Below are 25,739 nucleotides of genomic sequence, written 5' to 3'. Positions count from 1 at the left end.
ACGGAAGCAGCCATCCGCGTTTCTCACAGTCCTTGCATGAAGTCCAGATAGCTGGGTCTTTCAATGACAAGCAAAGCTAGAATCAGCAGCAGTCACTTGCCTGAACCATCTGTTCTGTTCTCCATTCAGTGGGAAAGGAAAAATAAAATGGCATTGTAAAAGACTTGGTTAACGTATTTATTGAACTCAGGTATCTGGAAGCATCCAAGGCACGTGAAGATTTTGTACTGGCATGAGTCTTCTTTGAACTGATAGTCTTTCATCTGGAAACTGGCATGGTTCTCAGTTTTGCATGTGTGTGTGTGCACGCGCGTGTGTATGCATTGAATCTGCAATGTGTTGTACATGCAGATGATTAAGCATTTAGCAATGTTTCTCTATACTAAGATTATTAATTTGGGACCATGAAGAAAAATGAGGTAAAGCATGGTTTAAAAGCTTTGAGGCAGAGCGTGCGCTGCTTAAAATGGTCCTCTTACTTTTTGTTCATTTGGCATAATACAGACATAAATTCTCAAATGTGATCTGTAATAGAAAGCAGTATTAGCTCTATCAGTATAGAAGGTGGCTTTTGATATGCTACTTGTTTATTCAAATTTATTAAAAAGGACTGAAAATTTTAAATGCTTCTGCATATGCATAAGCATTTAAGAGCCAGATCAGAATTCAGTCTGGCTGTTCTGATTTAGTGCATTGAATGACTAATGGGATGAAAATCAAGAAAAGTGGGCTTTCTTCCACACTTTGCTGCTTGTTTGTCTAATTTTTTTAATCAGTTTGTGCTTTTGTTTCCCTATCTCTAAAAAGAGAAACATTTCACGTGTCCATATTTGTAAAGTGTTTTAAGACATCAACTAAATTTGGTCCATCAATGGAAAGTTTTATTTATCATCTCTTGTTCGGTGCTTGCTGCTTATGGACATTTTGGGAATGGATTCATCAGATGCAGATGCACTGATGTATTTGTGAGATCATTTAAGTTCAAGAACTAATTAGAAAACCTCAAAATATTTCTGAAGATGTTGAAAGAAAAATAATGCGAGATTTAACACAGGACTAAATTCTCAAGAGTGTAATGAATGAACGAATCTTGAGAAATTTAACAAACTAAATAACATGATAATGTTGACCAGTTTCATGCCTCATTTCTCTGTTAGCAGAATGGGATCAAGGAACTTAATGGCTTCCCAACAAAGCAGTGAGAACTCAATTCAGTCATTGCTACCCAGTGAGTCAAAGACGTAAATTGCTAATCTTTGCTTTGTTCGTTTTTTTTTAAGTCAAAATAAGGTAGAACTAAATAACTGAGACTTCCTTAAAAAAAAGAGGTGGCTTCAAGTGCATGTTACAAAAAGGTTATTGGCTTCTTCAGGCGATCAGTTCCTTTTGACATCCACAACAGAAATTAGGTAGACTTTTCTGGAAATAGGATCAGATTCTTCTTCTGATACATCTAAATCTAATGTCGTGTTTTGGAATCATATGGGTAACAGTTGGCAGTACTCAGACAGATATATGGACCCTGACAACACCCAGATGTATACCAGGAGCAGCAGACAAGCAGTAAAGGCTGCAAGTGAATATATAATGAAAGGCAGAGGATACGGTTCATGAAAGCAGTTGAAGAAATTTGGATGAAAATCCAGTGACCTTCCTGCTATTGGTTCCTGTCGACAAGTGGCAGACATCTGCCCTATCCCTCCTGCTATCTTGCTGGGTGTCTCACAATCACACAGGTTGAGCTGTGGAAATGGAAGAGTAAGGGAAATTGAGCCCTGTCCATTTAGAAGTGAACTTATGGTGCATGTGCTTTTATTTTTTTTATAGCTAGTTTCATGTAGCGATAATGAGCAGCCATGTGGCATTGCAACCTTCTCTTTACTTATAGCATAAAACAGCTTTATTCCTGCAAGGGCAGAGCCAAATGTTTTGCAAGCAAGAAAGCAGTCATTTCAAATAAGATGTTTCTATAATTCTAGCACTTGGTAGTAAGAACTGAATAGCATAATTATAGGTAAGGAAGTGGTGGTTGGGAGGAGATGATGGAAAGGTTTTTCAGCAAACAAGCAGAGCTGGGTACTTGTATCCTGCCACTGCTGAAGCACCATAGTGTCTCCAGAAGTCACCAAAGAAAATCTTCAAAACATAAGAACATACAATGAGCATGTCCTAAACAAAAGCATGTAGCATAAAATGGAGTTCAAGTGTGTCTGGGCCATAATTAGCTTAGGAGATATGGAGAAGAGTCCTCTGATCTGAGGTCAAGGCTGGCAGATGGCTGCGGCCATAGAATCATAGAATATCTCAAGCTGGAAAGGACCCACAGGATCACATGTAAGTAGTTCTGAACAGACTACTTTTGAAAAGGAAATAAAAATCAGTAAGAAGTAGGGAGTAACAGGGTTTTTCTGTTTTGCTGCAGCAGCTCAAGTTTAAATTAATGATAGCTATACTAGGCTATTGTTTTCTTTTCCCACAACAGAAAATTTGAGAAAGGATGCTCTGTGCACCTTCCCAGGTGCTATGGGGTCGTGTATCCAATAAGAAAATATTTTAACAATTGCTTACTCCTGCACTATTTATAGGTGGGAATTTTATTTATTTGGTAATACATATTTATACAGAGAGCGTGAAATTAGAAACAATATTTGGGCGTGTCTCAAGATATGCTATGTAGATAGACAATGTCATATGTTGAACCAATTGTACTGCAACCCACTGTACTCCTCTCTAAAATAACTTTCTCTGTGTCACTATCTTCTGTCTCCCAAGTAGGGAGTCAATATGAATGTTTATAATATGCAGAAGGGGTTTTTCACTGGTGTGAAACAATTACGTATAATCCACATTGCACTGGGCGTTTAGCCAGCCAGGGTTGTAGGCAAGTGCCATATGTCATTTCTCAAGTACATGATACATCATTGCTTGAGACCCAAGCATATTTTACCACACACATTGCCCATCCATTTCTTGTTTTTATCTGTGGATTCTGCATGTTTTTCATTGCAAGCTCTCTGCCTTCTGTTCTCTTTGGAAATCACTTTGCTGATTATGGATATTATCAGCACAGCCAAGAGCAGAAATGATGCCATATCCTCATTTCATGTAAAATTGAAGGTTGTATTTGTGAAATTGATCTGTAATTATGATGCCCAGAGGAATTCTGCAAAACTAAGGAACAGTACAGATCCTTCATTAGCAGATTAAAAAGAGTAACGCTCAAAGCAGTTACTGAAAAAGGTAAAATTTTTCTCTGGAGTCTACTTGCAGGTGTCTGGTATCTTCCATAAGTTATAAGGAGATCACAGTTTCCTTTTATCTGCCTGTCTATTCCTCTTGCAGGCTTCCTCTTCAAGAAACCTTTTTGGTTTAGTTGTAGGTTTATTACAGTATGAACGACCAAGTTCTTATTTACTTCTCAAATGGACCGAATAGGACTATCCGAATAGTGATGAGGACAAAGACATTTTAAAGTTAAACTGTTTCACATTGAAATCACAGTTGTATTTCTGCATGAGGTCCACTGGATCTGCAATAAAATACACTTTGCAGGTATGTGAGACTTAAAAAGGTGGTGAGTTAGAGTTGCAGTCTTGGAGGCAGAAGCCCTTAAGCCAGTAACTGTGTGATGATGATTTTCCCCCAGGACACAGGAAACTCAGATTCAGTTCTGTCCTTCTCATCAGGATTAATCTCATGTTTTCTGGTTTTCCTCCTGTCTGTGCAGGTAGACTTCTGGCCGATCTGTTTCATTTTGCATAAATCACAGAATGTCTGGGGTTGGAAGGGACCTCTGGAGATCATCTAGTCCAGCCCCCTGCTAAAGCAGGTTCTTCTAGAGCAGGTTGCACAGAGTTGCATGCAGGTGGGTTTTGAACGCCTCCAGAGAAGGAGGCTCCACAGCCTCTCTGGGCAGCCTGTTCCAGTGCTCTGGCACCCTCAGAATAAAGAAGTTCTTCCTCACATTTGGATGGAACTTCTTGTGTTGCAGTTTGTGCCTGTTGCCCCTTATCCTGTCACTGGGCACCACTCAAAAGAGCCTGGCCCCATCCTCTTGACACTTGCTTTTAAGATATTTGTAGACATTGATAAGATCTCCTCTCAATTTTCTCTTCTCTAGACTAAACAGGCCCATCTCTCTCAGCCTTTCCTCACAAGGGAGATGCTCCGGTCCCCTCATGATCTAATTAATTAATTAATGAGTTTCCAGAACTGGGATTTGAGGTGTTTTCTCCAGGCTAGAATGTGATTCTCACAGTCTGGCTCCATGGTCAGAAAATGTTGTATCATCACTGGTGTTGCCCTGACAGCAGTGCTGTGGGTCTAGCCATGGAAATCTGGCCAAATCTAGCAAATGCACTGTGAATGTACAGATAGTCTGGGGAATGACTAAACTAGTGTAATTCATTTATCTTTGTAGTGAACAGTTTCTACTTTAAAAGACACTAATAAAACTAAAGTGTCCAGAAGACTCCAAACTATCATTAATATGGTTGCATACTTTCTGTGTGGTATTTTCTCTTGTTTCTCACTGTGAAGGAGTTGATTGTTTGATTCTGTGAATAATTGCTAACAGATATAGTGGAGGAAGAGGGCTGAAGAAGGACATGAATAAGAAGTTAGAGATGCCAGTTATCATGAGACTACTTAGCTGCTTCATGCTTTAAGAATAGCAGAGGCACAGTGGCAAGACTGACAAAAATAATCCAGTTTGGCTCTTCTCCCATATTCTGTAGTGCCCTGCCATGAGCACAGCACCCTGTACCAGTTCCCCTCACTCACCAGCCTTCCCATCCTTGGTTACAGCTTCAGGTCCCTGGTCAGCTGTAAGCGAATGCCATTGCCAAGGGCTGGCGGTCACCCATGGAAATACACAGCATTTATTACCTGATGAGCATGTGTAGCCCTCGCAGAAACCAGCACTGCTTCTGGTATCGTTTGCCGATTAGTTTGAGATTATTAGTAGAAGTTCCCAAGCCATAAAACCCTAAAGAAAAGTGATTATTACAGTTACTTTATTATGTTCTCTTTTTTTTTGAGAAGACTATTAATGGAATCCTAGGGAGAAACAGTCCCTGGATATGTGGGGTTTTTTAGCATTTGAGTATCTTAATTCACAATGAACTCTCCTTGTTAGGTAATTTGTACAGATTTGGTTAGTGTGGGGAGGTACCCGTGTTTGAGATTGTTAGTGATGCTGCAGATGATGCCAGTTTGCATGGTACAAGCTACTGAATGGATGAAAGAAATGTTAATAGGGTCTTACTTTGCAGTTTTGAATGGACTTTATATTAATAAAAATACTGACTTTCTAATCCTCGTCTGTTAAAACTCTCTTGTATGGTTTTCAAATGAGGTTCAAGGGAAATGCAGATATACTTGCAGAAAGAGTACTATAATTAAAAATACATTTTCAAAGCAATTAAAAGTGGCTAGGTTTCTGGATCATCTTTACTTTGATCCTGAAATCCCATATAATCTGAGTACAACTCACTTTTAATAGGATGATAATAGAATAGACCTCTGCTTCTCTTTTCTTTTTAAGCCACTGTGCTATGCTTTGGAATAGTCATGGTGTATTTGCTAAAGCTTTGAAACTGGGAATTCTCACAACTGCCCCTCACTGCTGGTTTTGTCAGAGGCTAAATATGTGCATTATAGGACACACTTTAGAACAGCACTTTTCCTTGTCACGTTGTCCTTATTTGTAGTCTGAAGATGATAACATTCCTGTACTTCAGTATTACAAAGATAAATTCATTAACATTTATTGCACCTGGGCTGAAGGCGCTATAGAAATGCAACCCTTGCCACAGTGCTGGTACTTGGATGGCACTTGGTAGTGTACATGATGGGTTTTGTGCACCCTTCAGCAGGTCATGGTTCAAGACCTGTCCTTTTAGCTGGGCTTGGCTGTTCTTCCTCCTTATCCTTTCTTTTCAAGAGTGTTTGGTTGTGAATCCCAGCTGTTAGTCCCAGTCGGTATCCCCATTTGCAGCAGAGGATATGTAGCATCGTGAACTTCATTCCTGCAGTCATGTGTCTAAACTACTTCACTGAGCGGGCCTTTACATTCCCTGCTAATGTAGTGTTTATCATCAGCTCCTTTTTTGGTATATTGTTCCACTGTCATGAAAGGAGTGGTTTAGATTGGATTGCTTAAAGAATCACCACCAAAGAGTTTGAGTGAAATAGGTTTAATACGAATATGTGGAAATGCCTCTGCACAAGATTCGATGTCAAGGTTCAACTATTACTTATTGCATGGAGTAAATGCACAGAGATAAATCAAGTTGAAATTGAGTCAAATAGAGTTGGAAATAGCTTATATAGCTTATAAAGATCAAAGGTGTAAGAGGGTAAAGGAGATTGTCATGTCGAGTCACAAGGTTTAGAGTGGACCACCTTGCTTTCTAAATTCTCACAGAGTTTAGGTGCATCTGGATCTTTTCCTAGTCTCAGACCTGGACAAAAGTTTAGATCTACAGAAATATAAAGAGTAAGGGGAATTCTGCCGTTGACTCATGAGGTTCAGAATAGACCCCCTTGCTTTCTAAACCCTTATAGAATATAGGTGCAGCTAGGTCCAATCTTAGTCTCAGACTTGGACAACGGTTTGTATGTGAAGGAAGGGGAGAGAGAGAGAGAATCTGTGCACAATTCAAGATTATCCATAGGACTTTAGCACCAAAGCAAATCAATAATACTTTTTTAAAATCACAAAAATAACCTAACGCTTCAAGCTTGCAATGCATATTATAATAAAGTATACCTGTTATAAGCCCCCCTTGAGTTCAGTGAAATGCTCATGTCCAATGCCTTTTGCATTCCTCAGTAGGTGAAGGGTTGAGCCTTGAGGAACAGGGGTGTCAACCCAGGCCCCATCGTCAACTTTCCACGACAGCCCCTCTAGTACCACAGACTTGGTGGTTTGCAAGCTCTGAGTGGCATCCCACTGAGAGGGAGATGCTGGTCGCAGCCCGCTGCAGGCCAGGAGAGCTCAAAAGGGTCTCACTTTAGGACCACTGTTCATAAGGCTGTGAGATGACTGGCTTTAGTCATCAGCAAATTCCCATCCTGGCTACAACCTGAGTTGGGCATTTTGGCAAGAGTTCCAAGAACTGTGGTCTCCTTGCACTCAGGTTACCCCTTGCGCTACAAGCCGAGCAGGAGCGTGCCAGGGTTGTCTCCGTTCTCATTCCCTGCTTTGGCCAGTCAACGGGGGTTCCAGCACAGGCAGTGCCACTCTGCCTCAGTCGAGTAGGAGTTACTGGTATGGTCAAGGGGTGCTCAACTGCCTAACTCCTTACTCCAGGCACTGAGGCCTAGTCAGCAACTCCCGGGGTGTAGAACAGCCTGGAAAGGGAGAGAAATGCACCACCACAACCACTAATGGGGATGGAAGTAGCAAATGCATGAGACAGTATCAGTCAAAGACTCTGAAGTTCTTTTTCTTTGCTACTTGACTGCACAGGAACAAGACACAGTCTTGTTTTAGTCAGTAACAGTATCTTTACTTACAAGATGGAAATTCAGTGCTGATGATAATGTTGGGTTCTTACCCTTAGCTGAATTTTAATACATAAGCTGACATGTCAAAATGTAAGTATAAGCAAGATCTGAGATCTCTATTATTAGTTTTTTAAGTCTATCTCCCAACTTTAAGTTCAATGCAGGACAAAAGATATCTGAATTTAAATATATTACTGTTTTACTTGTCATCAATATAAATGTTAGACGTTTTCTTTTCAGAATATGGGACTGCACATCAGCACAAGTTATTAGCTGCAAACCCCTTTATGCAGCGTCATTTGCTGCTGGATTTGCATACATTTTTCTAATGACTCCACCTGTCAGCTGTCATGGTTTCTGCAGTATTTTAATATTTCACTGTTCAGAGTTAAGAAGGCTTATGAGATCTTGGTTCATTTATTGGTATTCAGTGTGGAGTTTCTTTATTGTGGGATGGATTATGGAGGCACAAACTGTTATTCTAATGGCTTCTTTGCAAGTGACTAACAATGTCTTATCAGGGGCATTTTATGTAGCTGTACAGTATGTTTAAAATAATACGATGTGGGGTGTGCAGTGGACAAGATTCCAACATTTGTTTTATTTGTATTCTAGGACACAAGGGTATTAAGGAAAAATGAAATGGCAGCTGCAGCTGTTGTAGGCATTCCCCAAAGGGATAGCACTAATAGGATATATATCTTCATCCACAGCTGAGTTAATTTTGAAAGCAGAGAATGAAAAATGAAACTAACCACATATAACACAATCTTGGATAACAGGGGTCGGTAGGAAGTAGCTACCCTCACTAATCTGTGACATCATTGTCATAAAAAAGGAAATCTTTCAACTAGAAATCCTAAATGAGGAGGTTTTGTGAGGCAGCTGAAGTATTGGTCTGTCTGAAATAAAGAACACGCTGGGGAACGGTATGTCTAAAGGACAGTGTTTAAAGTCTGCCAATACTGTAGATCTACACTGCTGGAAAAGCATTGTTCAGAAAAGGAATAACTTTAAGTCTTTTTTAGGCCTGGTATTAAAGGCTGTATTTTCAATGTTTATGCTGTAGATGAAATATAGTGATAGAAATACAAAGCCACAAAAATTACAAGAGAAATTTAGTTTTTAGTAAGGTCCTAACTTCATTCTGACTGGATTTATATTCTTCATTTCTTCTAAAATGGTGTAATTTTTTTAAATGGACCCAAATGTAGCTTTTCATTTTGTCTTTGAGAAGCTTTCAGTCTGTCTCCTACATCCCAGTTTATTTCTCTCTGGAAATTTGCCAGGTGCAATATTGTGGGGGAAAATGCCTCAAACCTTTATTTAATCTTTACTTGAGTCTCCCACCCAAAAAGCATGATTCACAGTAAAATTTCCTCATGCCCAGTGATTTCTCCCCTGCACACTGATGGACTTGAATGTCTTAAAGCTGCATCTTTGCTGGCAATTCTAAAAAAAAAAATGCTCCCAGAGGGGCAGATTCACAAGCAGTGATGATGGCACGGGTGTTACATAGGCAAGACTAATTTACCACTTGGTAAGCTAATAGTACACAGAGCAGGTTTAGAAAAAGCACATCCATGTACAGGCTGGCTCTCTGAGGCACAGTCAACCTAACACACCATTCTGTTTCTTGAGTTCTGTTTTTTAAACAGACTGATACTTAAGGAGCACAGCAACCTTGTCCTCTAAGGTTTCTGGCTGAAGGATTTCCTTTTTATCTCCAGTCTGTCTCTATAAACCTACAGAAATGCCATGCTCTGGAATACTTGAGCCTTTATATAGAGCTGTCAAAATAGTCTTTGGCAGAGTCTAAGCAACAGATGTGTTTCCATGATCAAATGTTAGTTGATTTTGTGAAGTATCATCCTGCCAGTGCTCAGTCATTATAGACTTGTGCAGGTGCCTCCAAACCTGTTTTAGGCTTTTTGAGGAGCTCATGCAGGAGCAACACAAAACGTGTGGCTGAACTCTCTCCAACTGTAGGTATGTTTGAGCAGAAAACATTCACTGTTGGTATTAGACTATGGGAAAATCTTATGTTACAATGTGGATATGCCATATTATACATACTAAGACAATAGACAAGCACCTTACAGGAATGTCCTTTCATAGTGTGTGTCCTGTTACTTCTGAGTATGTCACAGCAGTGTAGGGTCCTTTGGAAAAGAGGTTGCCAAGCCTTGGTGGTAGGACTCTCAAAATCTGTAGATACTTTCTTATTGCTTTTCCCTTTTTTTTACATTTTTTAGTTCCTAAGATATGTTTAGAAAATGAAATGACAGAGGGCAAATTATTAGTACTGAATTTCGTCAAAGGTTCTAGCTGCTCTTTCTGCTATACTTTGTGTGCCTTTTGTTTCAGTTCCTGTCATTCCAGGATTTTCTTCCCAGCTTGTGTGTCATTAAAGATGACTGTCACTAGCCCTTTCTCTAGTGTTGCATCTGGGCAGGTGCATGGGTAGATCTACATGTGTTCACAGTTCTACTGTGTTCACAATTCAAGGCTAGGCTATGTTCCCTGGGTTGAGCATGGTGAGTAAATAGGCCTGCATCATTTATATTAAAATTGCAGATTGGGTCAAACTACAAAGGTCAAATCTGGGGTTTCAAACACCCATTAGCTGCTAAGATTCCAAAACTTCTCTTTATCCATTATCAACACTGAGGTTATTTTGTAAAATTTGAGTCTTTAGGGTCTACTTTTTCTGGGGTTGCTGGTCCAGAATACCGTAACAATTTGGGAAACTGCTGATTTAAGTTGGTTGTGTGCTAATTTTGGCTCAAACTGGAAGGAAAATATCTGCCCATTTAAATCAATTATAACTAATAAAATCTTGATTGGGCATAATGGAACATACTAAATTAGGTTATGTTAATACATAGAGCATTTGAAAGAGATAAAAAGCCTTTGTTCAATACAACATATAATCTTGGTAGGATATAAGAGTAAAGAAATCCTCTTTATAATGTTTAAAGGTATTCAAAGCAACAATTTTTTACATCTTCTATGAGAAGTAGAGTGAAAATATGATAAGCTTTCATTTCTGAAGATTCATTTGCTATGGTGAAGAAAAAATGTTTGGTTTTGCTCACTTGATCAAACTGTTTTCTGGGTTTTAATTTCCTTTTCCTGAAATGTCCAGAATGGGTTGCATTGATTCAGTGGCCCTTTGCATTGGTTTTCTTTTTCTGTTTAGTCCCTGTAGAAACAGTGTAGAAGCTGTTGCTAAGAGCTTGTGGAAACAGAAGTGATGGTGGATTCTTTCCTACCATCCAGGAAGTTCATATTTTCCTTTGGTTCCCTTCAAATTTTGGGAACCTATCATATTTGCTAATAGGAAAGTTTTCCATGGATATAACCATTTCTCATTTATTTTTTCTCATCACTGTTGCTTTCTCCGTCAGCATAATTAGTTATACTAATTACAATATAATTACTTAGACTAAGTTCCATATTAAACCCATGTATATTACCAACTGTTCTGCAGGGGAAAAAAAAGAGATACATGTTAAAAGCAATTTCTGAAGATCTGAAACAATATTCTAATGGATCGGCAGCTACAGCTGCATAGTGGGACTTTCCCAATAGAGAGAAGAGGGGTTTGTTTCTGATTTCACTAAGGCATGCGCAGTGCTGTTCTGCACCATGGAAACGCTTGTCTCAGTCCCTGCAGTGGAAGCAGTGAAAGATGAGGTTGTTTAAGTGACACAAATTATCTCTCCATCGGAGTGTGAGGTTGAGTTTTTCAAGCCCAGTGCTCAGAGGTTGCAGTAGCTCGGTGTCAGCACTGGCTCCTGCAGTAATACTTAGCATTGCATGGACAAAACCTTCCCCATGTACATACTTTCCAAGGTAACCACTTGTATTTCCGCAGGTCAATCAAAGCTCTTTGCAGGGCAAGAAGGAAAACTGAAAGAAACAACAAAGTAAAGAGAGAGAAAGCAATCAGCTATTCTGTAATCCTTGTCTTAGACTCTGTGGCAAATTGCCTCTTGAATTTAATGGGGCCAAGTCTGGTTTCTGGGTAGTAAGGGAATTGTGCCCAGATATTTGAATGTAAAACTCATTGTACATGTGATACTAATTTGGGGGCAACATTTCTCATCATGCTGCAGTCCCTTTTCTGAAGCCTGCCTGTAACCTGGACTGTCACATTCCTATTAAAGAGTGTATCAAGGCCAATTACTGATATAATACCCTGCTTGGCTCAAGTTATTGTTTTATTAATTCATTGTAATGAGATAATGTCATATCTCACACCTCAAGTGCTTTTGCTTATCCTGGTGGTCCTTCACAGGTAATTGATAGTGACACAGCAGTGTCTTTGAACAGGGAGCTGCTCGTTCAGGTTACAAAGCACTTTCTAGAGAAGGAGTCCTTTGATAAAACCTACTAGAAATAATTCTTTTCCCCTTTGGGAGAATGGAGTAACTCTCCTCCTACACCTGCCTTGCTTCACGCCCGGTGCCACACTGCCTGTGCTGTGGAGGCAGGGAACTCTGTCAAGCAATACACACTGCAAGACTGGAGCCAGAGCAACCATCTGGCTCATTAAGGTGTAGTGCTGGCAGAGATGAAGGTGAATCCTGCTAAATACTCATATGACTCTGTAGGGTATAGGAAGAAAACTAATGGGGCAAAGAGTCATTTGGACCTGAATGTGATCTGCTTTCCCCTGCTAATTGCTGAATAATTTGAGTAAAGGTTTTAAAGCATGAGGTTTCGGGTTTTTTTTATTTTGTCATTAGCCAGCAGCTTTATAAAGTAACATTTATGGTTAAGGCAGTCAAGACCCACTGTAGTCAAAATTCCTCTGTTCTGCTTCTGACTTAGCCACTCACTTCATACATGATGGCAAACCACACACCCACTGAATACTTCAGGTTATTCATAATCATTACCATCCTGTGATTCAGACAGAATATGGTATAGCTTCTTGGAAATCATTAAGAACAGGCTTTGCTCAAAACAAGAACTGGTTCTTTGCTCAAACAACATGCCTGATGAAGTAATTATATGAACTTTGGTGTTTTGAAATAGCCTTCATATTATGTTCTCTTTAATGTTCTAATTATTCTTTAAGGGAAAATATTTTGAAATCCTGTAACTGAGCAGATCTTCTCCCTTTAATTTATTTGATGATAGCATGATGACTTCTATCTATATCTTCTGTAGCTATAGTTTGTCTTCAAGCTCATGGGAGGGAGAAACAAGAGTAGGTAAGTACATCAGCTACCAGATATATCTAGTGCTTTTTCTGTGAAAACTTTTTCAAATGACAGTAACCTAGCAATTTAGAAAATGATTGTGTTACCAAATAGTGCAACATGATGAGAATGGGTATCTAGAACAAAACTGCTGATGCTGTGGATCCGTTGTCCATACTACACACCTTCCAGGGGATTTCACTCCAGTCTGTTTCTAGATCAGTCTTGAGAACTGAGTTCCTATTAGTGGTTCATGTAATGATCTTCCAGTTCATTTTAATTTGCAAAGAAACCAGGTTGTGTGTGCCAAGATAGCTTTCTGGTGTGACTCAAAGCACAGTGAAGTGAGCATTACTAGGAGTTCATTTCCCAAGTGCCCTCCGGATCTGAACTTAAACACTAGTGTAGATAAACCCGTCAGCTGATGCTGAATTAGCAGTAAGTATTTGAGGCATGTACCCATTAGAGGACTGTGCCTTGTTTGCTAAATGCAGAGGAAGCATCTCCAAAAACAACCTCTGTACTTTAAACCTCCCTAAGGCCTATGAAGTAGAGGAAATCTGTATTTATCTGTGATCTTAGTTAATTCAAACAGCAGCTATTTGGAAGAAATCGTAATCACTCCTTCTTGTAATGAATGCAAATGTTCAGATTGCCAGATGGATTTGAATGAGCGACAGCCTAATTTTGGCTTACAAAAATAACAATAAAAAACTTAAATTGAAATATTTCTGGCCATCATCTACAGTTAGAGTTAAAAATGAACCACATGTGGAAATGTTTTGAGGAATAAGAGACCTCAGACCACTATGTAGCATTTGGGCCATGGATTCCACCATGTGGAGCCTTAATACGGTGTGGCAGAAAAATGTGATATTGCATAGAAAGTGTATGATTATCAGTCATGTCCATGTGTGTTCAGTGTTTATACAGTTTCCCCAAAAGGCCTTTGACTTCAGTAGCCTTAATCAAAAGTACCGGCCTGTTGACTAATGTCTAGTATTTATATTCAAAACTCATCAATTCTCAGAGTGACAAATAACCAAGGGTGTTGATCTTGGAGTATGAAATATGACTCTTTCCTAATAAGTGGAGCTACAGTTGCAATAAACCAAATGTCTTGGGATTAGCTAGAAATCTGCACAAAATCCATTATTACTAGTGTCTTTGCACCTTCTGCTACATTTGTCTGATTTGACAGTTTATTTTCATTGCAAAGTTGCTATTTCTTCACTGCTTCTATTGCTGTGTCTGCTTTAGATGGAGAATGTCTAGTTTTGCTGGAAACTATTTTCTGTGAGAATTACTGTACTCTGAGACACACCAAGAACAAGGGAAACATTCGTATTCACTGTGGGACCTCTTTTCTGGCGAAGTACCTATGTCAGAAGATAAGAGGTGGGGAAAACCACTACAAACAATAGGCCATTGAATATGTACTGTGTGTTGCTGCACTGCACAGGAGCCAATGAGGACTTCAGAGAACCACCACTTTTTTTTTTTTTTTTTACTAGGTTGGTAAAAATACTTCTCTGAGATCAAACTTTCAGACTGATCCAGCCAAGTAGGACAGGAGAATGCATGGAGCAATAGGCAGTGAGACAGGCAAAATAAGAAAAGGGTTTTGGTTTGGTTTTTTTTTTTGCAAATTAAGTATCTTTATCTTGAATCAAAGACAGTAAGTGCATCTTCAACATGCTATTCCATAAGAAGGCTGTATCTATATGCAATACTGATGTCTATAGGATGTAGCTGTGCATAAATAATAAAATAATCTCTCCAATTTGTTAAGTGGTGCATGTATTGCTCTTGGCCATAATAACAATGCAGAAGGTGTAGGCTAGAGGCTAGAGGAAACTGCTGTTTCTGGATAACCCTGATGTGCATCTGACCAGGGCGAGCTTTCTTTGGTGGAGATATTATCACATGCTCATATCAGCAGACTGTCTTTCAAGCCTCAGTGAGCCCTAAGGCTCCTCAACATGAAGGTGGCTGATAATAAAGCACTGGTTCTAAGGAGAGCTCTTTTTCTGTCTTGCTATCTTAGCTACACACATTAATTGTCCTGCCATTAGAGGAATAATTCACATTGTATAATTCAGTTCCAGGTACTGTCTAGGTATGGAAGGTGGCTGGTGTATATGTAAGGAAATCAAAGTGCCTTCTCTGTTCTAAGACAGTAGAAAGCAATAATGACCCATTTGCCTTTTCTGCTAAACAGAAATTATGAAACCCCTCTGTGCCAATGGACTTCTGATTGCAGGGGGACACAGAGTCAAAAGCCGTAGCTTTTTTTTTTTTCTCTCTTTTTTAAAATTTATTTCTGACTTGTTCTTTTTATCTTAATTGCATGACATCCCCTTTGTGTCTCGGGTTCCTTCAAGTCTCTGTAAAACAGTTATAAGAGGATTGCAGTATAACTTTTCTCATCAACAAAAATGCTCCTCATCAGATAAATTGCTACCTTGAACAATCATCTGAATGACAGCCAGAATCCTTGGAGCATGGGCAGGTGGTGAGAAAGGTAAGACTGTGTCCAGGCCCGGAATGGTCGGGTCTGGGGAGATTCTTTGTGATTCCCAGAGTGAGATTAAGACACAAACGAGGTCAAATGCCATAAAGAAAAGAAGTTTAATGGTACTCGCATAAAGGCAGGAAATGGAGAGAAAGAGAGGAAAAATAAAGTAAAGAGAGGTGCAATAGCTACCACCGCATGGAGCTGGGGCTCCCGTCAGCCCGGATCGACTTCACGTCAGATGGGGAATTCCATTTGGTGCTGGTTGTCATGGTTCTTTTATAGATATTCGAGAGTTGTTCACCCAAAAGTCTCTGCTCCTTCCAAGAGCTTCTTTGCATAGCCTCACCCCTCACTCGGTGGTGGTGCAAGCACCCATACCATCTTATCAGAGAATTTTTCATCCTCTGGGGTCTGGGCGTACTTGCTGGGATGAGGGTACAAAACAGGAGATGTGTGGTTTTTGTGGTCAAGCAGATGCAGCGGTGTTTGGGTAAACGTCCGTGGTCCGCTGAAGCCAGATATAGACAAGTTCTCTACAGGGCCTCTGAGTCGGTTTGCGGTCAGCCAGCAATGTTGAGACAGATAGCACAGTTCTAATAACGTCCTTCACAGACTGCCAGGACATTTGCAGAGATAGGGAAGAGTTCATATCATCTACTATCCACCCTACCTTGCTGACATTGCCCTCTCCATACTGCAGTGGCAGGCTCTACTGACGTTTACCCAACATGGGATATGCTATCTTGAGAGCCCCATGTCCCGAGGTCACAGAAGTGACAGACAGAAACCAAGAGCTTGTGTATGCCTCTGCTGTGCTTCTCAGGGATGGAAACTTTTGCTACTAGAACTTTTCTGTGACATACTAATGATTCAGCATCCTCAGGACTGTGCAAAGAAAAGTAAAAATGCATTGCCTATGACGGTAACCAAAACCCAGGTCTCAGTGGAATTGTCAAAAATGACACATTTCACCAAATGATACACTTCAATCTAAGAATGCCTTCAAGTAAGGAGATTATCATGTTCCTCTTGCAGCTCTCCCCAGTTTGCTAGCCCTTAAGCATAGCTGCTCACACACACCCTTCTGCTTGTAAGCCCTCTTCCCTGCTGCTCTGCACCTCAAACCTAGAAAAAGAGCAAAGAGGTCAAATGGGCTCAGCAGCTCTGCTTCTCAGACTGTTTCTTAGTTTCACTTTGGGAGGTAATAGAAGGCCAGAGAAAGGGGAGCTTTTGTAAATGGATTGTAGTTGGCACTGCTTGTACTGCTGCACAGAGAAGGTTCTGTCAACTCTTCCTCTTTACCTCAGTGGTGAAAAACTGCTAGATGTTGAAATATGTCATTGGAAAGCTAAGCCTGAAAGGGCAGAGTTTTAGTTGTGAGGTGCAAAGTGGTATTTGTCTGTCTGTACCTTGAGGATTTTGTTTTAAAAGCCCCTTAATTTTAAAAAGCTATAGGTGTAATTCCTTCTGATGCTGGACACCCCCACCTTGGAGGAGAAGTGAAGCAATACCTTATGACTCATTCTCCAAGTTTAGGGAAATTTGAACCTAACTAATAATTTTCATATTTAACATCATTTGCAATGTTTACTGTTGCCAGTTCAGGTTATCCAGGTTTTTCCCACCCAAGGAACTGTAAGTTTCCTGATGTGGAAACATTTATACTCTAATAGAAGTCATCTAACAGGCAAGGCACACTCTTGGGAAGGCACTTGAAGAAGCCCGTCCTAGCAGTTGGGGGAATACTGAGAAAAGCAGTTAAGACTTATTAGTTTCAAAGTCTTTAATGATAAGGAATTTCTATCCCCTGCATCCCTCGACAAACCCATCATAAATTGACAATAAGGATGCAGTAACTGTTATTGACTATTTCACTGCTTAAAGTAACTAAAAAAAAATATACTTCAGAAACTTGGGATAATAGAAAATGAATGCCATTTATTAGTTATTCTAATGAATCATGTTGCTATGAGACTTCTGGAAAGGCATAAAATGTCTTCTGATTTAAAATTAAGTATATTATCATATATGAGGGCCTGTTAGTATCAGTCAGCACAAGATTTCAAATTGCTTTGTGAAAAAGAAATGTTGATTCTTCATAAAAGATCTGCAAGGTAGGCTGGTATTGTCGGTTACTCCAAAAGGAGAGAAACTGAGGAGAAAGGGGGGCATGCCACTTGCTCATTTGCTAAAGCCTGAAGAGAAAGCCAGCACTTCTGCTTGCCAGTCTTCTGCTTTGGCCACAAGCAATTCCAACAACTTTAAAGAATTCCTGTTTGTGGTATGCCCCACTAGCATTAAAACTTTGACATATTTCAAGGTCCAGGAGGTATAAGTTATATATTATACCAGCAGGTATAAGTTAGGTCATGGGTCAGATCATGGTGTCTTATCTGTTATTTAATCTTTACATCATTAAATACTCACCAGAAATTTGCTAGAGTAAATAACAACTCAAGATGAGGCTGAAATTCTGTTACTCTTTCTCATTTGATGGGCTCGTGAGTGTTTCCAAGCTACTATGTCTGGGTATGCACCCTGACTGTGTCTTAGCACCATCTCAGGGTGATCTTTCCTGGTCGTCTGCCAGCAAGCTTCCTCAGGATTTCCAGGCAGCACTGGCTGCAATCAAGCCTCACCACCCTGGGCTAGAGGCCAAGCACAGATTCCCCTGATTGCACCTACTGCTCTTTTTACTCTTTCCTCTTAATTATCCAGATTTCCTACTAACGTAAGTGTAAAGTGTGAAGGATCAAGCCATCTGTACTTCAAGCTTTAGAGCTGGAGCCTATGTAAAGAATTATGTGCTTGACATTTGGGTTTTACTTCAAACAAATAAAACTGCAGCTCAGATGATGCTGATAAGGTCATCAGTGCTCCAGAAGGAATCCTGCAGAGATGGTTCCATTGAGATGGGTTGCCTATGGAGACTTGCTATGACTGTACTGTAATTAAGAGGACACCTGCCGATCCAATGAGTCTGAAATACAGAAGCCTTCCATGAAAAAATTCAACAGTCCCAGGCAGGTGATTTTCCCACTCACTGTATTGCTGGCAATAGATATGTTTTTTCCAAGTTTTGCTGCACTGCAGAGTGTGTCTGGGCCAAGATTTCTTTTTCTATAGATAACTGGAAATTAATGGCAGTTACATTCATAGGATTGAAGATAAAATTAGAACTTGAGAATATTTCACATGAATTGATCCAGATCAAGGGCCAAATTATCAACTAATTCACCTAAGGTTAACTTTGAGATTAGTCTTGTCAATGACTGTTCATCTCAATTATCACTTAAACCAAAGTATATCGTTATCCTATTATTTAAAAAAAACCACTTTATTGAATTTATGTATCATGCCTCGTCTTTGAGCAGCATCACACCTGAGACAGGCTTGTCTCACACACAGACTCACACTATATCCACTTGATCCCACCTTCAGCTTTCTTCCGTGATTCTGCTGTTTAACAAAATATTTTTTTCCATTTATTTTTTTGGTTTTAGAAATAAAAAGCCAACTCCCAACAGAAAAAATGAAACTCCACCATTTGGATTTAGGAAATATTTTGCTTGTTTAAAAACAGGTATAAAGAAATCTCAGCATTTTATAATGAAGAGCATTCCTGTGGTGATTTCAGTCTCATTATTCAATTATGTGTTCCTATAGCAGCCACAATATGGATAAGACATACGCATAAATGGAAATAAATTGGGTAGAACTGTCAGGGCATCCATTTCATCTATAAATTTCAAATCTGTTCAAAGACTCTTTCCCATTGGGTTCTTGTCTTTTCAAGCTTTAACTGCTGCCAAAGAGATGGTGCAGCTTAACTGTCATAGATAAATAGAGGAAGTTTTACAGCAAATACCTTGTTGGAATGTACGTGTTTGTGGGTAGGATTCAGTTCTCTAAACTTAGATTCCTAATACCATTTTACATTTCCTGGGACATGCTGCCTGGCCTCCATTTGACACTGCAGACATGGTGCATGTTTCCCAGGGTCTGTAGATGTTTAGGCAATGGAATCCAATGCTGCAGATACAGTGCATGGAGAAGTGTTATTCATGCTAGAGACTATGAAAGATGGGCGCTGGTGAAGGTATGGTAAAAAAAAATAATAATAAAAGGACCTTTGTAGGGGCATCTTTTGAAATTATTCTGAAATATCAAGGACAAGGAAAGCACTACTGGAAGCACACCTGAAACTGTAGGTGTAAGTCAAGGAGGGGTACAGGTCAGGTAACCCCAGATGAAACTGTTCCAGTTAGCAAAATCATCTTGTGTGCTGTTCCTGCCCATGATTTTGAAGGACTTGCTTTCCTGCCATGTGATTGTCCAGTGATAGCAAAAATGTTGACCTCTCAGTCAAACAGAACTGATAGCTTTTCCCTTGTTTCCTACAGGGAGCACATTTTTCTAAGGTACCAGGGAGGAGAAAGGAAATTTGATAACACCCTTTATAATTTTCACTCTTTGAAATTAAAGGCAGTAAACAAGGTCTGAATTGACTTAATCCCTGCTCTGGATGTAGATGTTATTTGATTTGGGAGAAATACAAACTCTGATTATAAACCCAAACTGCTAACTTTGTTTCATGAACAGGTATGTGCTCTCTGGTGCCTGGACCAAAGCTTTGTCTCTCAGAAAGTGTTTATTCCATGCTGTCATCACAACCAGAACTGCAGACCTTGAAAATCACATTTCCTGGTGTGTTTGTCATGCTGAGGTGTCATGAAAGGGACCTATGGAACCATGAATAGTTACTGAATGACAGGTCAGGAAATGAGTAATATAAAACACTCTTTTTCCTTAAACACAGGACACATTGAGACTGTCATTCAGGTTCTTGTGAGGGACACTCAGACATACTATGAACTGCTTATGACATCTCTAGCTCTTCCCTATACCTGAGTGATCCTACTTAAGCATAATGGTTCATATGCCAGTTAGTTGTTATGCTTTACTTACCTGTCTTGAAGCAGTGTCAACTGATGTCATGGATGAATAATGGAACAAACTTAAAACCATGTCCTCTGGCAAAAAAACCCCAACTTTCCAAGGCAAGTAGGATGAATCATAGATAACATTGTTTAAAATATTTAAAAGTATGCCTGAAACCACCCCTGCATAAGCTTCCTTTAGCAAATCAGAACCTATGGTAGGATTATGAAAGCTAGACCATGTGTCTAGGTTCTTCACAGTCAGTTATTACTGCTATTTGTGTAGATGACATCAAAATGACTTGTCAGAAAGGTAGGGAAAGAAGCTAGCAAAAAATTGTCATTAACTTAGGTCTTCATGACTACACCATTGTATAAAGATAGGGCACTAAACAGCATGGAAACTTGGTGGCTAGTGCTTTTTGGTGGTATTTTGATGGCTGTGGGCATTGCCTAAGAATCCTAATGCCCCAATAAGCCTCTATTTCATATGCACATTTCTAAATGTGACTCCTGATGGTAAGGGATCAATTCTGTCAGGTATCAGACTTCCCCTGAAAATGGCAAGTGCTGAATCAATTTCTTTGCTCTTGCCTTGCCTGCTATCCTTGCAACACTAAATAAGCTGGTATGTTGTGGTTATCTGTAGGAGAAGAAAAATGAGAGTACATGAGTGGATAGGTTTTTTTGAGCACTAGATTTCTGAAGGCCAAGAAGAGCAGCAAATACCTTCTTCTCTCTGTACTGTGCACACTCCTGCCTTTGGGGAAAGGAAGAAAGAAGAGTCAACACAGCACCCACTTTAATAGCTAAGCTTAATTCACTGTCAAAAATATTAAAGTCATGACAATGTTATACAATCACATTAAGAAAAATATTGTTCCTATTTCAAAGACTGTCTCATGAGGATGATAAATTGTAAAATCCTGCTTGTCTCTTTTAAGTGAAACTATCCCTGAAAGAAGGAAGAAGCAAGTTGTTAGCTGCACAGTAGCTGGCTGCACTCATCTTTCAGCCCTGTTCCTCTCTAGGGGGAGGAGGAATTGGCAGTGAGTTGGCTTTGCTCTGCTCTGCAGGGATGGTGAGCAGGATATGCCAATCTGGAGAAGCCATACCAGCTTGCATGTATACTCCAGACAGGTTTTCGTTTTCACCAGGAAATTTTGATCAGGTTGCCTGATGTCTAGAAGTCATGGAGAAAGTATCTTATGAAACATGAACAGTAATGTGCATGTGTTGGGCAATTCTATGGGTGCTACACAAAAGCTTCCTCTTCCCTTTGCAACCCAGATGAAGTATGATGCTATTTAGCATGGGTAAAGGAATCAGAAAATGATTGTCTGAAAATGATTTGTCTCCTCCCTGCAGGCCAATGCTTAACATGGCTGTACCTGCTTCCACCAGCATGTAGAGCTGTCTGCAAAAGTTGATACCAAAAATACGCTGAGTAATTGCATTTGTCTTTCTGTTGTGTATTACAGAAACTGATGTTTAAGAGAGATGTAGTTTGAATGCACTTCTGGCAGTAAATATGATGTTGGGTATGTGCCAGGCAGTAGTATTACTGCAATTTTCTAGACATGATGTGATTTTTGAGAGTCTTGATTTTAAGTCAGCAACTGAAGCTGTTGTCAGGTTCCTTAGTGTGTCTCTGACACAGTGAAAGGAATTAACAGTATTAATTGTTGGCTCTGCCACCTAAAAGATCAAGGCTTTTCATATGTTTTGACAGCCTCTTTGTAGCTCTTTGGTGATGGTAGAAAAAAGTGCTGATGTAGATGGAAGTTCAAGCAATAAATATTGAATGTTCTTCACAACTTGCCCAGAAAAGAAGGTGAGTTTTAAAGTATTTCTTGAAGCATGCGGAAAACACTTCTGTACATCACCAGGACTCATCATCATAAAGCTGCAGCTTTAGGCAGTACTTTATTCCTGATGATAATAATTCAAAGCTACAAAGAGTTTTTTTAGGCTCTCTGAGAACAGTAGCAAAAGCTCAGCAGGATCAGGAGCTCTAGATACCCTAGAGCTTTTTTTTGAGCAGGAAATCAAGAAAGGTGTCATGTCCTGAGCTCTTTGCATTTGGTGATTTCCCTGACCTTACGACACAGTCCAAGGGAAGAAATATCAGTGGTGTCCCTCTGCAAGACAGCATTTAGGAAATACCAGGGATAACTTTTTTACCAAAGACATATCTGAGGTGCAATTTTTTCTGATACTTATCAGTAGTAATGCTGTATCCCAGTGATTCCACAATCATTCTTCTGCCTAAGTAAATAGGCATAATTTCTGGAAGTATCTGCAGACAGTGACTGATCCTCAGAATGTGGGATGGGCCTTGCACCTTCTTTGAAAAGATACGCATTTTGCTTGAGTTAATTTGATGGCATTTGCATCAGGGTGAGGCACAGTGCTTGTGCTGTTAGGTCAGTACTGAAGCAGCACTATCCACTTTGATGCCTTCTCACTCTGGCCTCTGGGGATTCATAACAAATTAATGCATCTAGTCAGTTAGGAGAGATGTTGGGCCATAGTCTTCTCAGGTTTCCACCCAGCTGCTCTGGAGTTGATTTCTTGTGAAATTTGCTGAGTCTCTGAACTGTTTAAAGTGCTAAGAATGTCTTAGCAGTTGAGGGACAGCCCCCTACACCCTCCCAGGGTTACTGTGCCAGAAGCAATGAGTTCAACACTTCAATGGACTTCATCTATGCAGAAGTTATTCTTTTTCTTCTGTGTGTTTGGAGATGGAAGCTGCTCCGTTTTATCTGTCTCTGTTAAAAGTGGGTCAAAGCCAAAAAGGCTGGGAACTGCACTGCATGTTGAGCATGTCAGGGTGCATGTGGTGTATTTGGTGTATTTGGAACGTGACCACATTGCATTCACGCTCTGAATACTCCCCAATGTGCTCCTCCTTCTGCCTAGAACTAGCTAGAAGTAATTTTTTTCCTCAGGTATTGGCTTTATTTATTATACTGAAGTTATGTGGGTGGTTACTGAAAATGGTTTATTAAATCCCATTGCAGCAGAGCAGTTAAGCTGCTCCATGTCAGTGAGATAATGTGTATACAGTGCAGCTGTGGTTCAGCAGTGGAACAACATCCTCAAAAAACAGAAGCCCAGGTAGTCTGTGCTCTCCAGAATTTAACTGTACTTCAGATTACTACACTGAAGAAAGTGTTACTGTACAAGCAGGATGTAAATCCACATTTTCATAATTTACCTTTTCAGGGATATTACAGTTGCCTGTTCTGTAGTCCTAGTTCAAAAGCAACATATGTGCACAGGACACAAAGACAGTGAGAGCTTCAATCTCCTGGCTGTGCTGTAGCAGATGGTGCCTTTGGGATTTTCATCCACAAAATAAAATGGAATACACAGGGATTCTTATCTCATGTCCCTGACAGATCCACAGGCTAGGGATGAGGAAAGGAGAGATTGTTATGTGATTACTCATTGCAGCTCTGACTGCCTTGTGCTGCACTTGAGGTGGTGATTCATGAGGTCTCTCCTGGTGGCACAGTTCTAATCTAGGAGTTCCAGACAAAACTATAAATACTGGCCTTTGGACAACTGCCTCTATGGATGCAGGTAATAATCTCCAGTGCTATGGCAATAGTTGCCAGCTGCTTCTCTTTTTTGGAAACAAAGCACACACATAGACAAGGCATGAATGCTTTATTTGGCCACAAAAACATTCAGAAACATACCCAACACAACAGCAGTATTCAACATGTTAAAGTAGCCTGCATGAAAAAACATATTTTCCTTCTATTCAGCAACTTGGCACAGATCCTATAACCTACTTCATTAGGCTGTATCAGTGTGTGCTACATGACATGATGTGATGTAGCTTGAGAGCATTGCTTCTCTCCACCACAAAGAGGTACATTGGATGCTTGGGCAGCAATTGTTATTAAATCCTCTGTTATCTGCATTTAGGCAAGTGATCCTTGCTCTGACATATTTGCACCTAATAGCAAATTGTTCTCTTTGTGACAGCTAGGGGAAGTGGTTTTCTTACAGGGCACCTTCACTGCCATTGCTTTTGGAACTCATGTTGTGCGCTCCCTTGATAGCTGACTCCCAGCGGAGTGCTTCAGAGACAATGCAGCAGTGAGTATGAAAAGCCTAAGCATACTACAGCATGCGCCAGGCCATTCCCACTGAACTAGGCAGTTAGATTCCTCCACGGCAACATTCAAATGGCAGGTATAAAAACAGAGGCGTCGTGGCTATCCACAGGTATTTAGAGTTCTGCACTAATTTCTTAAACCATAATGTTAAACCATTGCAGGAAATAAATTTTGTGAAAACTCTGCTAAGAGGGCACCTTGCAAAAATAAAAAAGTTTGGGAAAATGTTGCAGATAATGAGCTCGAGGTGATTAACCCAATCACCTTCAAGTATTACAGCCATACTCCCATTGATTTAGATCAGGGGTCCTCAAACTTTTTAAACAGGGGGCCGGCGCGCGGATGAAGTGGCAGGCAGCCATCTACGGCTGTTTGGTTTCCCCCTCCCAACCCTCGACGGGGGGGATGCGAGGGGGTTCTGTAAATACGGGGGGGCGGATTGAGGACCCTGGGGGGTCGTATCCAGCCCACGGGCTGTAGTTTGAGGAACCCTGATTTAGATTATTCTATAGTTTTGTAGTTCAGTAACTTTTAGGTTGTACTTCTTTTGTTATGTCTTATTCTTGTTTGGTAGTGTGGTGTGTTAGACTTTGTCAAAAATCAAGGGTAAATGTTGTTCAAATAGATTGTACCTGCCCTGATAACTTTGAAGCTATTTCCAGACTCTGTAAAATTTATTATTCTTTAATGATAATATGGGTGTTGAAGTGAAAAACATACCAGGGCCTGATCCAAGTCCTTTTTGACTTCATTGATGTTAGTGGACTTCAAGTGAAAATACTGGATTGCAAATGCTACCAATGTATTATTTTATTTAAGAACAAAAATGTGCCTCACTTCAGATATTTTATGGATGTCTGGTTTAGGTACAGAGAAAGAAAGTATGTGAAGAGTAACAAATGTCAGGAATTGTTATGAGTCTTATGTGGTCAGGCTAGTGGCCTCCCCAAACCTGTCTGCTGACTTAAACCCCCTAGTTACTTGGTTCAGACATTTTTATTCCTTGATTTTTTTCAAAAGCCTTGAAGTTGTCATCTCAACACAAACAGAGTCTGCTCAGTGTATTGCCTGACAGCTTAAATTGCAAGTCTTGCTTTATATGCTTTGAGCTGCTTGGAAGTATAATGGAGACTGTATGGCTGCCATCCACTGGGACCAGCATGATAACAGGAGAGATATTTTATGAGGCCACTTTATAAATAACTGCATTGATAATATCCTGCTATAATGAAGGCTCAGGCAATAAAAAAACAAGAGGAAGCACACTGCACGTTACAGGAGTCAAATGAAATTCAAGGTGGAAAGCACAAACACATACTGTGGCATAGGATTGCCTATTTCCTCAGCATATTTGACCCTTAGCTAGAAGGGGTCCATTTCTGTGTCCTAACTGTGACACATCCTCTGAGAAAGACCAAACATC

The 25,739-nt window shown here is 40.1% G+C and overlaps 2 long non-coding RNA genes across 4 annotated transcripts; both read right to left on the bottom strand.

The window, feature by feature from the left end:
- Positions 1–163: 163 nt before the first annotated feature.
- On the bottom strand, positions 164–7,175 carry LOC130153098 (uncharacterized). The gene is made up of 2 exons (XR_008823220.1): positions 4,888–7,175; positions 164–1,742 (listed from the first exon to the last, which is right to left on the bottom strand). It is a non-coding gene; the product is annotated as an uncharacterized LOC130153098 (long non-coding RNA).
- Positions 7,176–7,193: 18 nt separating this feature from the next.
- Positions 7,194–15,636, bottom strand: LOC130153097 (uncharacterized). Of its 3 annotated transcripts, none has more exons than XR_008823219.1 (4): positions 15,433–15,636; positions 11,363–11,427; positions 9,608–11,185; positions 7,194–7,356 (listed from the first exon to the last, which is right to left on the bottom strand). It is a non-coding gene; the product is annotated as an uncharacterized LOC130153097 (long non-coding RNA). The 3 variants fall into 3 exon arrangements; XR_008823218.1 differs by having other exon boundaries at positions 7,194–9,770; positions 10,611–11,185; positions 15,433–15,633; XR_008823217.1 differs by having other exon boundaries at positions 7,194–11,185; positions 15,433–15,591.
- Between the last annotated feature and the right edge of the window lie 10,103 nt (positions 15,637–25,739).

Source organism: Falco biarmicus, chromosome 7, assembly GCF_023638135.1.
Source record: "Falco biarmicus isolate bFalBia1 chromosome 7, bFalBia1.pri, whole genome shotgun sequence".
NCBI lineage: Eukaryota > Metazoa > Chordata > Aves > Falconiformes > Falconidae > Falco > Falco biarmicus.
This window is presented reverse-complemented; position numbering and strand designations above follow the sequence as displayed.